The sequence below is a fragment of the Lepidochelys kempii genome, chromosome 9 (genome assembly GCF_965140265.1).
Source record: "Lepidochelys kempii isolate rLepKem1 chromosome 9, rLepKem1.hap2, whole genome shotgun sequence".
In the NCBI taxonomy this organism is placed as follows: Eukaryota; Metazoa; Chordata; order Testudines; family Cheloniidae; genus Lepidochelys; species Lepidochelys kempii.
The window spans coordinates 87,129,338-87,144,428 of NC_133264.1; the positions used below are offsets into that span (position 1 = coordinate 87,129,338).

At 42.1% G+C, this 15,091-nt stretch overlaps 1 protein-coding gene across 16 annotated transcripts in view; it reads left to right on the plus strand.

The window, feature by feature from the left end:
* Positions 1-15,091, plus strand: part of TENM1 (teneurin transmembrane protein 1) — a 1,403,901-nt gene that overhangs the window by 832,369 nt on the left and 556,441 nt on the right. The window lies entirely within an intron of this gene.

Below are 15,091 nucleotides of genomic sequence, written 5' to 3' on the forward strand. Positions count from 1 at the left end.
TTACAGTTAGGAACTTTTCCTGAGATTTAATCTAAATCTGCTATGCTGTAGTTTGAACCCATTGCCTCTTGTCCTGCCATCTGTAGCAAGAGAGAATAACTTTTCTCCATCTTTTTTATGGCTGTCTTTCAAGTATCTGAAGACCACTATCATGTCCCTCCTCAAGCTCCTCTTTTCCAAACTAAACATACCCAATTCCTTCAGCCTTTTCTCATATGGCTTGCATTCCATCTCTGTTTCTCATGTTCCTTGTTTTTTGCCCCTTATATACCAATGACCCGATCCTTGAAATAGTATGCATGTGCTTAGCTTTAAGCATGGGACTGATTATTCAAGTATATGCTTACCGCTAAGCAAGTGCATAAGTGTTTTCAGGATTGGGGTCTTATTATCCAACTTAAAATTCTGTACATGACATTAAACCCCGACCCATCATAACTGGATAGAAGGAGGGGCCAGATCCTGCAAATCCTCTTTCACGTGAGTAGTCCTCACTCACATATTTAGGCCTGTTGACTTCACTGGACTTCCCTAAAACTGGTCATGTGCTCAATGACTCATGGTTAGTAATCCCTAGTATTGGGACTGTTGACACAACTTTTCAGCAAATGCCACACATGCACTTCATAGTACCAAAAATAAAGGGGCAGGAGAGTTTTGTAACTGTGCCCAGACATGATCATATTAAATACAAACTTTACTTTCTATAGTTGTAAGGGCTCTATGGCCTATGATGTTGATACCATGAAGTGATTTTGTGGCATTAAGTACCAGAAAACACAAAATAAATAATTACTGGAATTGCTTAGTAAGGAAGCACTGAAGCATACTGTGATGAACTAGAAAATGTGCATGCACACCATTGCCCTCTTGGACAGAAGCAAAATTGCTCAGGTGTGTGACCAACATTCTGCTGTTAACAACTAGCAGAGACTTTCCTTTAGCTTAAGCAATAGAGGCTTGTATTTTTGAATGAGGAGAATCTGCTATGAAGCTTAGCAACAACTATGAATTCCCAAGAGGACCTGAGTTCGCTACAAAATGTAAAAGATACTGGCAGGGAAGTCTTTACAGATAACCAATAAAGCACTAGAACAGGGGATTGACCCATAATACAGCAAGAAACAAACAATGGCATTGGAGCAATCCACTGAATGTGGTGATGCTCACGACTATATTTCCTCACAGAAAACAAGTCACTCAGCTAACTGAGTTATGTCTTAGGCTGAACATACATAGGGCTTTATAATATAATTCACAGTTTATTCATGGTGTAAAGTAAAGCATACACCTTAAGAACGCAGAATCCACTGTCCTGAATACCTGTGTCAGCACAATTACTGAAGAGTGGCAAATGTGGAGGTTTAAATGACACCCACTGTACTTGTCACCATGTGAATTCTAACGGCAGCTGGGTAAAAATTCATAGGCTTTGCTTTTAAATAGTGATCCTCTGTAATACCTCTCATTTGTTTTTAATTTGATTTTGTTGAATAAATATTTTAGTAACATTGAGTCTAACTTAATAATTAAAGAAAGTCATTAATACTTAGTGTTTTACGTGGTGTGCCATGGGGGTGTGGAGGGTGGAATCTTCATTTAGACTGTGGCTTGTTGATAATATAAACTCACTCTAATTAAAAGACTAAGCAGTATGACTTTTGAAAACTTTAAATTAAGCCTTCCCTAATTAGGGATCTCATTAAGAGATGTAGAAAAGTTTCAGGTAATGTGTATTCTCAGCATTTTGCTTAAATTTGGCACAGTTCCTTAGATTTAATTTAAGCAATAGCTTTTCTGAACAGTTTTTTAATCTTATGGAAAGAATGTTAATGTATTGACTTGCAGTTAAAGTTGCCACAGTAAATACAACCCATATGCAAAACACATTACAAGAAAATCGCACTTAAAAAAACCAAAACAAGCCTAAGCCTTATAGGTATGAAAGTAACCAATTAAGAGAATTTAAATAACTGTTCCATAAAGTTTATGGTTCACATATTCAGTGACAGGTATGAGAAAAGGTCCTCTTGCACATTCCAATAATAGCCTTGATTCTGACTTGCAAGACATACTTAAGCTCTTTAAACCTATAGGAAATAATTATATAGTCTCAGTACCCAAACATATACATATAATATAATGCATGTATTGGAAGGCTTTGTTACTCTGTCATCTGCTTAGAAATAAGGTTGCACTCTCTGCTCAGCACTGACTTAGCTTTGTTTGCTGGTGTGGGTATGGGGAATTTAGAGTTGCTAGGAACACTCAATCGCAATTGTGGCTCTGTGTAGGAGCAGAAAGGGAGGTGGAAAATGTTCCTCTTGTCCTCTGTTATCCCTGTTATCTTGCCTAGGGAATGAATTGCAGGATTAAAAAAAAAAAAAGTTGACATAGCAGAAGACTTTCTGTACAGGCAGCACACACTTTGTAAATTAGGAAGAAGTGACTAGATCTAGCATATAAAGTGCTTTGATCCTTAAAGTGCTTTTGGCAATAAAAATATTACCTTTAATTTTGAAGTATATTTTCAATAATGTATATTTTTTATTTTTTAGATGACATTGAACACTGGGAATACCATACTGAATGCCACAGGCTATGCGGAAAAGGATTTTACTAAAGAAGTAGTAATAATAACTCCATTTCTACCTTAATTATATTTTCTCAACTTTTCTTTTTACTGTCTTATCATCCTGGAGTGCCCTTTAAATCAGGACACCGATGACACTTTGTTTCCAATTAACAGTAAAAACCTTCTTTGATCCTTTGACTTCTTTATGAGATGAATTTATATTTTCTAGACTAACATGCATGACAACATAATCTCTACACTCATTGATATTCAACTTCTTCACTTTAATGAGGGAAAGGAAGAAGAATATAATGTCATTTGCTTATCTGAAGCAGCAAGGACTTTGCTAATATTCACAGACAAGAAAGTATGTTTAAATAATCTTAAAGCTATGACACAGTTGGCCAAAAGCAGGTCATTCAAAGTTAAGCCTGACACTCACAGTTAAATAGGCCTACAGGGTTTTCCAGCACAGCAGGTAGGAAAAAATCTGTGCAGTTGGACTCACTGACTTTCTTACTCGATCCTTTTAGGTTTAGGATTAAGATTAGTGGAAGGGCATGAGAATACCCTTTGAATAGCCTTTGAAAACCAGAGATCCGCAGGGATCTGCTAGTGCATATGTGACAACGCGCTGCTGTGCTTCAGCACTACCTCTTATCTTCTCTGTGTCCAGTGGCCAAAACTTCATGGGCCAGATCTTCAGCTGGTGTCAATCAGCATAGCTCCATAAATTTTATACCTGCTGAGGAGTTGGCCCCATATCTCTCTGCAGTTGAAACCTCAGGAGGATAAGGAGACTTTGGATTCCGTTTTGTCCCAATTAACCAATTGTCTCATTGCAACAAATTTCATCCAAATGTTACTTAACATTTTTCTACACTTCCCAGCAGCTCAATTCAACTACAGTATACATGTACTTTTATGTCCCTTTGATACTAGCATAAAATTATTCATTTGCAACTTATAACTGATTTAAAACATTAAAAAAGTAAAAATGAAAGTAAAATAGAATGTCTGCTTGGTCACTTTTTGGGTGAGGCAGACAAACAACAAAAAACACAACCAATTTATGATCTTAACAGCCACGTTAGCACCAGAATTGTTGATGTGGCAATTAGGTCTTAAAAACTCCAGATACAGAAGTTTGAACAATTAAGGTCTTTCTATTAAAGTTATAGAACGTTCTTCAATGTAATAGGAAGAAAATTTCCCTAAAGCTTGTCCCATTAAAGTTGCTATCCACATCCCATTTAAATTCCTTGCACTATATATAGACAACAATAATAAACTCAGCCAATTATAGGATGACTATCTCATCCAAGTTAGGAACCCAGATTTGTATTTTTTGTGTGAACTTTCACTGCATGGAATATCATGAAGCTCTACAAATGAACAGAGAGACCTGTACCAGTAATACATTTTACTGCACAATGAACAATTTTAGGTCACCAACATTACAAATAAAACACAATATATGGCACAAAACTGTCAGAAAAATTCTCCATTAACAGCAAGCTTGAAAGCCTGGAAACAGTCATGACCCTATTATTGTATAGATGGAGTTAAAAGGAATATATAAACCTTGCAGTCAGCTAAGGACGAAATAAGAATAATGTTGAGATGTAATTGAATAAAGAATCACAAAGTTAGGTCACCCTGGACTATTTAAGATGATGTTAACATGGTGAATTAATAAAATAAGGTTTAAAAAAGAGTCTATGTCAGAACAATATATAGGGAAGAAGCAATTATTCCTTTTTTGGGAAATAATCCTTTTAGACAGTGCACTTTGTAACATATTCTATGATATCACATGCTAAGATGATGTCTCTTCATCCTAGCCAGAGATATCCTAACAGCATCAAAATTTGACAAACCAGAGGAGACTAGAAAAGTTATAGCAATTCAAATTAAAGACTAATAGGCCAACTATCATTCTTAGAAGACTGAAGGAGCAGCTATGTAAGCTCATGTTTCCCCTTTCTATTTGTTTTCCTATCATCACATCTTCTCATTTATCTGAAATTTCAGAATAGCAAATGTGCCTTTTACAAAAGCTGGGAGCATATCCTGCTCCCACTGGAGTCAGTGACAAAAATTCCATTGCTTAAATCGTAGAGAGTTTGTCTTGCAAACAACTGGTTGAATTATTCCCTGTGAATATCATCAGTTGTGAATTTACACCTACCCCACTTTTTTCCCTGTTTGCAAATTGTGAATGAACCAAGCCTGATTTTTATGCATATATTCCCTGTTCACCACGTAGCTTGTGAATACATCACAGCCTATGGGTTCACTTTGATTATTCATTATCTGTGTTACTTGCCACCTAAGTCACATGGCATTCTTTTTGTTTACTGGTTGGATGACAAAAAATGTTTACAGTAAGACAGTGATTAATAAAAAATAATGTACTTTTGGTACAGATTTTGAAATAATTAATTATTCTAAAATTTATGAAACTTTCAAAATGTGTGGATCTTTTCACCAACACCTGGCACCTCTTCAGATTTATTTGTGGGCTAGTATTATGAAAAATTACTGATTCCTTCATTGTTACTGAGCCCCGGCACCTCTAGGCTTTGTAGTTCATAGCTCTGGCACCTCTGGGCTTGCCATGTCAGTTCCGAAAGTAAAAAAATTCTTTGAGCCCCGGGCACCTAATTGCTTGAGCCCCAGCACTTATTTCATTACAAATTAAGCACCAAATTCTCTACTTTCTTTGAAAGAGGCAATGCCAGTTTAAACTATATAGTGAAACCGATCGTCATTTAAAAATCTTATAGTAAAAATTAAAAAAATGCAGTGGAAAATCATATTTAATTTTTTAAAAATAAAACCATTCTAATACACTGCTGCAAAACAGCTATTCCAGTGAGTTTGCCCTTCATAACTCAGGTTGCAGTACTCTGTCATGCAGATGGGGAGTTCATGGGAAAAGCAATAGATGTAACAAATAGATTTTAAAACAGGAGTTATCAAAAAGCAGTGAAGATTGGAACACGGTAAGGGCAGAAGAGTGTAAGATCTGATTTCTTAGATACTAAAAGAATGAACTGAGAAATAGGGAATTATATTTATTCCTCAATACTCATTGGCAGCATATCAGGTAGAAGACTTACCTATATTTATAGATTTAGGCATATTTCACACAATATGGATTTTTTGAAAAATGAATTGTTGTGTTTCTGACAGGTGCTAGATTTGACAGAACTGGAAACCATGGTTTCCACAGAGAAGGTGCAGCATACATATAGCAGCAGTGCAATGTTCCCCATGCTACCCTGCAGGAGCCATTATTAAGGGCTACAATATATCTCCAGTTCATCCTTTTTTAATCCCCAGCCTCTTTTTAAGGCTAACAACAAGGGTGTCATTTCATGAAATTGTTATGGTGTTTGTGATATGGACACACGTCTACTTGAAATTTGCCTAACCCCACCCTGATTCATTTAACATACATCTGCTGCAGTCAGCAGTGTGTGACTTTAGGCTCTTTTGGTGAGGCCTGGGGACAAGATCATATTTTTGTATGCAAATCCCAACAAAAGGTATTTTATTTGCTGTACTGTTGTTCTTGCACCATGGGGTGTAAGGTGAAATGTAAACGCAGCACATGAAAAATTCATAAATGAGAGCCACAAAGGCTGTGTTAAATTTTCTAGTGTAACTGATGGCAATTGAACTGGTGGGATACCACTGGTGTAAGTACCAGTGATTCATTATGAGCATGCTAGCCCCATCGTTTTAGCTGCAATTTTGTACTGTGTCTGCATTGTACTGTACCTTTGCATTTACACTCCTCTGTGGGTATGCAGCTCTTAGTCCCCAGCACAACAACCTGAGACAGGGGCTTATCCAAAATTTCACAAAGCCTACTGGTAACCCGGGGGATTTGTACAAGTAGTGTGCTCATACATGTACAAATATTCTGGGGATTCTCATACTTCCCAGGTACTGCTGCCAGTTCCTAGTCCTTTTCTCAAAATGAGGTCAGGATGAATGTTTAGCTTTCACTCCTTGCTTGGCAAGAAATGTTTCTGTAGGAACATCTGAAGAGTGTTTCAAGACTTTCAGATAGCTGTGGTGAGGTAGTGGTAGAGGTTGTTCTAATAGACCTAGAGGCTGAAACCTAGAGGCTGAGACCGCAGTTGACAGACTACTTACTGTAACATTGTGTATAGCCCCTAGACCAGAAATAGCTGGCTTTGTGCAGTACTTGAAGGTGATGTTCACCAGATGAAGCATTGCTTTTGGGCCTGCATCAAAACCATAGATTGGGTGGAACCAAGTTGATTTCAAGACTTGGGATGAGCAGCAGCAACTGCTAAGCTTCAGGAGGAAGAAAGACACATTGATTTGTGCCTATGTAAGGGGACCGTTGGCCCCTTACTGAAACTTAGTGGGCATTTTCAGTTGGCCATCTCCCAGGACCAAAAGAGAAGAGAAGGGCCGAAGAGAAATCCGGACCCTGAGATTGACAGTCTCCAGGGCCAATGGGGAGAGGCCAACGCTCCAGGTCAGCCCGATTGAAAGGATAGGCAGGTCAATTAAGGAGCCAGGATGCCAGGAGTTCTGTCCTCTGTGTGAGCTGGAGCTGCCTGAGCCAGAGCCTGCTGAGCTAAGTAAGAGAAAAAGAGCCGGGGAGTGGAGCCACACAAGCCAGAGTGAAGTAGAGAAGCAGCCTGAGGTGAGCAGAGCTGCAGCAGCCAGAACCTAGAGGAGCAGCCCAGGGAGCTGAGCTGGAGGCAGAGCAACAGTAGCACTGAGGCAGAGTGGGGCTGGGGCTGGGATTGGAGCTGAGTGCAATGGGTAGCTGGGGAGAGTGAGGGGGATCCTGGGCAGAGGGCCCAGCACAGGGAGATGCCTGTGATGGGTTGGCCTCCCCTTTCGGGGTGCCACCGGATGTGCTGGGGTCCCACTGAGCCCACCTGTCCGAGCAGCCTGGGTTTCCCTTATTCTGTGTTGCTGTGACATGTTCTCAAGCCCCTTTCCAGCACACACACAGGTAGGAACACGCCCAGCTGTAGAATTACACAGAGCCTGTGATCAGCTCTCTGTCGGAGGACTCAGCACAGGGAGATGCCTGTGATGGGTTGGCCTCCCTTTCGGGGTGCCACCGGGTGTGCTGGGGTCCCACTGAGCCCACCTGTCCAAGCAGCCTGGGTTTCCCTTATTCTGTGTTGCTGTGACATGTTCTCAAGCCCCTTTCCAGCACACACACAGGTAGGAACACGCCCAGCTGTAGAATTACACAGAGCCTGTGATCAGCTCTCTGTCGAGGACTCAGCTAGGGGATTGCCCAGCACTCATGTGTTTACCTCCTTTGGGCTGTAAACCCAAAATAATACAGTCTTGCGCTGTATAGAGAGATCTGCACAGCGTAAACTCATAAAAATCATCCCCTCCATCAATGTGGAGGGAGATATGCACAGCTTCACCTCTTCTCCCCTCGACCCCCGATATGAAAGGCACAAACTGGGTTTTGGTATAAACAAGAAATAAGTTTATTAACTACAAAAGGTAAATTTTAAGTGATTATAAGGGATAGCACACAGAAGAAAGCAGATTACTGAGCAAATAAAACAAAACACACAGCCTAAGCTTAATTCATTAAAAAAACAGGTTACAAATAGAAATTTCTCACTCTAAATGTTGCTTTAGGCAGGTTGCAGAGTTTCTGCAACTGAATTCCAGTTATTTCACTTCTCAGGCTAGACCCCTATCTCAACCTGGACTCAGCCCTTGTCTTTCCCCAGCCTAGTTCCTTTATTTCTTCAGGTGCTTTCAGCAATCTTCCTTCTTGGGCAGGGAGGCAAGAGCCCTAATTGACTCACTTCCAAACCTTACATAGGATTTATACAAGGTGGGAATCCTTTGTTTCCAGTGGAAAAATACCAGCAGAAAAATACCAGGTGGTACTCCATATCGCATGACCCTGCAGTGTCAAAGCAACATCTCAGGAAGGTGGGAGATTAGAATCTTCGACATTCTATTGTCCTTCTTAAATGGCCCACTTAGGCTGATTGCCTACTGGCTGGTTGGTGTTCCCCCAAGTACACACACAGTTGTAATTGTTACATAGTCAATATTCCTAACTTCAGATACAGAAATGATACATGTATACAAATTGCATAATCATATTCAGCAAATCATAACCTTCCAATGATATCTTACATGACCCATCTTGCATAAGATATATCTTAGTTATGCCATATTCATATCATAGCAATATTTTTATGAAGAATATGGGGTGTAGTGTCACATCTCTCCCCTTAGCTTACTGCTGGAGGGTTGGTCACTGACCAATGCAAAGGCAGTATCCCTAAAATTCTCCTTAGTTTTTGGTTCTCTAATTTCTTGATGTTTACCAAAAGTTGTAGTGACACCTACAGATATTTTTACAAAGTTTGGGGTTCCTTTTTCTAAGTTCCATGAAATCCTTTTAAAGTACAGCATTGTTAACACAATGTAGATATTAATATATTTTAGAATGTAGGTGTCTTGGCATTTAGCTACCAATGCCATGAGATGGTGTGCCTCAGTTTCCCCTTCCACACAGCAGTCTAGATTGGTTATGCTTTTTCTGCTGTGCCAAGCTCTAAGCCTGTTTACAGGTAATAGCTGAGAAGCAGTATTCTTGTAGGACTTTCTTGTTACCACTCTTAGCCTATACCAAAGTTTCTTCCAAAAATCATGCATGTTACACATTTTTGAAGTATTTACCATCAATACCAAATTGTTTGTCTTAACCCATAGATTGTGTAGTAAGAGACATAAAATTAGCAGCAAATTCATGAAAGGGAGGTGCTTCCAAGTATGATTATCATACACTCCTTCTGTTTAGACAATCCAGTTTGTTCAGCATTTACTATATTTCTCATCCCATCCCTGTACCATGGTATTTGTTTAGATACATGTTTTCTCCTTCCTTTAGTAAAGGTTCTTATTGCACATATGTCTTTGGGATTTTGGCAAGGAAAGGGTGTATGGAGACTTGCATGTCACTGGCCCACCCCCTGCGGAGTTGCATTTCCTCTCAGGGTTAAGCCCATGTGAAGAATGCAACCCCCCTGCCTGGAATTCCTTTGTGTTGCTCACTCCCATTACTCAGTGTTCCATGCTTAGCTGCTGGGAGGGGTTTACCTGCCCAGGAAATGGCTGTCTCCTCCCCTTTGTCAGATGGGTCATTAGCATTCTTACTGACACAGGAGCTATTGGAAAGATTCGCATCGTGCCTTGAAGAGACAGAGTTAGTTTTCACAAATACAGCAGGAATAACATTTTGCAAAAGTGGGACCCGGTTTGGGGTACCCTCTGTCAACCTTCCTCTCTCTATTCCCAAGAGGTCAGCTGTATGGCTGCTCTCCTCCAGGAGGACAGCTACACAGTTCCCTCTTAAAACCTGAGTCACAGGTTGGGTGCCTGGGAGCCCAGATGCCACTCCAGCAAAATCCTCCTGGGCAAACCCTTCCCTGTAATTAGTGGGGAGACATTCCTATACTCCCCCACATTCCTTCTTAACTTCCTTCTTGGCCCCCCACCTCCGAGGCACACACCTCTGTGCTCTCTAGAGTGGGATCTATCCCCTGTTCATCTGTGGGCTCACAGCTAACATCCAGAACAGACCTTGCACTGGTAAGCACTGTACCCTCCTCCTTCTTTGAATTGGGTTTGCCTCAATCACATTCACATTCCATTCACAACTGTCACGGTTCCTCCCCCACTCTGAACTCTAGGGTACAGATGTGGGGACCTGCATGAAAAACCTCCTAAGCTTATCTTTACCAGCTTAGGTCAAAACTTCCCCAAGGTACTAAATATTACACCCGTTATCCTTGGACTGGCCGCTACCTCCACCAAACTAATACTGGTTACTGGGGAAGAGCTGTTTGGACGCGTCCTTCCCCCAAAAATACTTCCCAAAACCTTGCACCCCGCTTCCTGGACAAGGTTTGGTAAAAAGCCTCACCAATTTGCCTAGGTGACTACAGACCCAGACCCTTGGATCTCAAGAACAATGAACAATCCTCCCAACACTTGCACCCCCCCTTTCCTGGGAAATGTTGGATAAAAAGCCTCACCAATTTGCATAGGTGACCACAGACCCAAACCCTTGGATCTGAGAACAATGGAAAAGCATTCAGTGTTTTACAAGAAGACTTTTAATAAAAAATAGAAGTAAACAGAAATAAAGAAATTCCCCCTGTAAAATCAGGATGGTAGATATCTTACAGGGTAATTAGATTCAAAAACATAGAGAACCCCTCTAGGCAAAACCTTAAGTTACAAAAAAGAGACACAGACAGAAATAGTTATTCTATTCAGCACAATTCTTTTCTCAGCCATTTAAAGAAATCATAATCTAACACATACCTAGCTAGATTACTTACTAAAAGTTCTAAGACTCCATTCCTGTTCTGTCCCCGGCCAAGACGACTACAGACAGACACAGACCCTTTGTTTCTCTCCCTCCTCCCAGCTTTTGAAAGTATCTTGTCTCTTCATTGGTCATTTTGGTCAGGTGCCAGCAAGGTTACCTTTAGCTTCTTAACCCTTTACAGGTGAGAGGAGCTTTCCCCTGGCCAGGAGGGATTTCAAAGGGGTTTACCCTTCCCTTTATATTTATGACAACAACCAATGGAATCTGCACCCACCGCAGAGGTCTCTAGGATTCCACCAGCCTCCTCTGGGCTTCCTTCCAGGACACATTTCCCTATTCATGCTAGAGCAAGATTTGTGGTCACTGAGGAATTTAAAAATTGGATTTTTCTCACCTTTCAAGAACTATTGATGAACCTATGTGCCCATTCTGTGATCCTCCAACATGTCCACAATTATACTCACAGAAATGAACACTACTCAATGATGATGCAGCCTTAGTGGATCATCACATCTATTTTCTGGATTTGTGCATAGATTGGCAGGCAAAGTGCATGTTGCCAGAATTTTCAAATTTGGACTTTTCAGGAGCTGGCAAAGGAATACTCTTTCCCACTGAACACCACTCACACTGATGTTAGTTTCTCTATCCCCACGGAAATTCTGGGTGCTCCTTCTGTCACAGACCCTAGTGACCCTAGGTTTGCTGTGAAGGGAATCCAAACCCCGTGCTCTGGATTCCCTGGGGTGTTTCAAGCTCCTGGAGCCTGAATAGATCCAGCCACTATTCTCAGTGTCTGCATCCTTAAGCACAGAGCACAGACCTTCTATTTGGCATCCCACTCTGAGCATTGAAACCCACTTGCCAGATGTCCAGTCCAAGATTCCTCAATACTTGCACAGATCCTTTCCCAGAACTCAGAAGGTGTGAAGCTTCTGGTTTACAGTTTAACACTCTCGGAGGGATGCAGCAGTTGTGAAGCAGTGAACACAGACACAAACTTTGTACAGTCTAATATCTTTATGCTCTTTACTTAACCAATAAAGGACAGGAGAGTACAAATCATCAAAAAGAATACAAAAAATCCCCCAATGAAACATTCTAATTGCAACGTCCCTTGCTAGCTCACCCTTCCCTTAGAGCAGGGGTTCTCAAACTTTTTCTGTCTGAGGCCCCCCTCAACATGCTAGAAAAACTCTGGGGCCCAGCAACGGGAAGCCCCGCCAGGCCAGGGGTGGGGCCCTGGGGCATAGATGTAGTGTGACTTCTTTTTGGGGGTGGGAGGAGAGAGCAAGGGCCGGCAGGACTCAGGCCAACTCTGGACAGTGGGGCCCAGGGAGGGAGTGCCGTCTCCTGCCCCGACTCACCTACTCAGGCCACCCACCTGTCTGGGGCTGTGTGCCGGTGGCTACTCCCCCAGGGCTCTGCTGGGCCCGGAGCTGCCTGGGCAGTTCTGACTGGCTGCGTGAGCAGTCAGAGGCTGGGAGACTCAACGTCAGGCACCATCAGCAGATGGGGGAATGCCATGGCTGCCCAATCTATGGCACCACCAACCGGAGGAGCAGCTGCCCCTCACTGCCTGCCTCTGTATTCCTGCCTAGGATTTGGCCAGAAGATGGAGCCTGAGGGAGAGGAGGAGGTGAGGGGTGGAGCTGCCACTAGGGCTACACCACTCTGATTAAGGCACTGCAGTTTGCGGGGGGTAATACCCTGTGCCCCCTCAACTCTGCCCATGGGCTCAAGGTTTCTGCCTGCGGTGGTGGGGCTTCAGCCCCACCGCTCCTGGCTTCAAGGGGATGGGGGGCTCGGGGTTTCAGCCTCACACTGCTCCCCACTTCAGCCCTGCTGGAGGGGGTATGCCTGGGCTCACAGCTTCAGCCCTGCACTGCTTCCCGTTTTAGTCCTGTGGGGGGCACCAAGTTTCAGCAGTGGGGTTCCATGCCCCCCATGAAAGGGCTCATGGACCCCTGAGGGTGAGTACCACTGCCTTAGGGGATCTTTTGTGTTTCAGCAGGCAGGTCGAGTCCTCCCTTCCCTTTGCCTACTCTGTCTCTGAAGCAACCTTCCTCAACTTAATCTAATGCAAAACAGCTCTAGCTTCTCAGGGTATGTCTCCATTGCGATTTAAAAACCAACAGCACTGAGTCTGAGCCCCAAGCCCCAACATCTATACAGCAATTTTATAGCCCCATGAGCCCAAGTCATCAGACCTGGGCCAGCCGCAGTCACTGTACACATCTTTTATTGCAGTGTAGATGTACCCATAGTTTCTCCACAGTTGCCTTCTCAGAGTCCTTTGATAGACTTTTGCTGGTGTCACCTGCTTCTATGTTCTCCTCCTGGTAACTTTCCATTACTTCCAAACCCACCTCCCTTCTGACAAGAGGAGAAAGTGTTTTCTCCCATTTAGAGCAAACCCATTGTCCCAAGGTGTTTTACTCTGACTAGATGAACGTTGAGTGCTGAACACTCACCATTGTCTCTGGCCTGGAAGAGACATGACATGATCCTGCTAACTTAGGGTGGATCCATATACATACAGTCTTTTCTTGCCACAGTAATTTCATGATAGAAATTAATAAAATCATTCACAATCCAGAAGTGGTATAGACAGAACCCCAATTCATCACACCTACATTCCCACAACGAGTTTGGTGACAAATGTACCGATTATGTTATCAGCCTGCTGTATCTTGCATAAGGTATGTGAAAGCAAAGTGATACAGACTTTTTTCAAATTATTAGCTCTTTGGGATAGGGTTTCTCAGTAACTTTTGTGTTTTGTACAGTACACATTGTTGAAATTTACCATATATTAGTGGTAGGACTTTAAACAAAGTTTACTCACTGTAGCAATCTTCTGCTATTCTCAAAAATCCTTCTTATACCATCTGTGGCTCCCACATACTCTAACCACACATCTCAGGGCAAAACAAAGATCATGCTATTTAAATGTTCCCCATTCATATGTCAATGGGGAATCTAAAGTATATGCCAATTTTTTTTCAGGCATGTTATACTGTTAAGAGCTGACATTCAAAATCATACACTGTTTCAAAAGGGTAGTCTCCCTTTCCACCTCCACTGGATGCCAGCAGTCGGTCACAACAGGGATACCAAGTAACAAAGCCAAGACTTGCTCCCTTTCCAAAAAGCCAGTGCTATTATGAAAATGTCTCTACAATGTAGACTCTGGGTGAAAGAAGAGCCATGGAGAAGTGCGCATGCAGCTCTTGGTGTCTCTCCAACACTGCCCAGCTACAGAACAGTGGAAGAAAAATGACTTGCCCTCCTAGGCAACCATTTAACTCCTGATAATTACTCTCCCTTTTCTATTATTTTTCCCCTTTGATTCCCTCAGCAACTGTTTGCTTCACTATGAAGTCACTTCACAGCCATCAGTGATGTTCCATCACTACCAGACTTGTCCACATTTGAAACCATGACCTAGAGGTTCTGTATCCCATTTGCTGTCCCATCTGAACATCCCTATAGGACCAAACCTGGAGATATGTTTTTATGGCTGCCCACTTGTGTAGTGGTTTTGCACTAGGTCCAGGGTCGCTGGTACAGAAAGCAACAACTTTGTTTCCTCACTTTTAAACGAAGGGAAGTATTAACATGTTTATTATTTGTAAGTAATACAGAAAATAGGCCAAATGTTGTTTTAAAGGAAAATCTGTAGATAGCTAGGAGGGAAAAGATTGTAGGACATTAAAGGAGATGAAAGTGTGTATCTTCGCTAAAATATTATAGACTGTTCATCTTCTGGAATAAATCACAGGGAGAGCCCAGATTATTCCATCTTGATGATGGGGTTTGTCCCCACCACACATGGATCTTCCATGAACCACTTGAAGGACATGCCCAATGGAGGTATGCTGCCAAGAACTCTCCTGTCCTCCACTACCAGTGTAAACTCCTCAGGGGACTCTGTGGATAAATTAACAGCCTCAGGCCTCATGCACATCCTCTCTTCTCATTCATTCTCCACATGTGGATCCCAGAGCCTACAGAGAGTCACGCATGATAACTAGGGAAGAACTGATGGGAGATTGTGTCAAGGAAATGACTCCTAATACACAGGTAAAGCTCTGTTTGTAGAGAAAATAATACCTGGTATTTTTGTC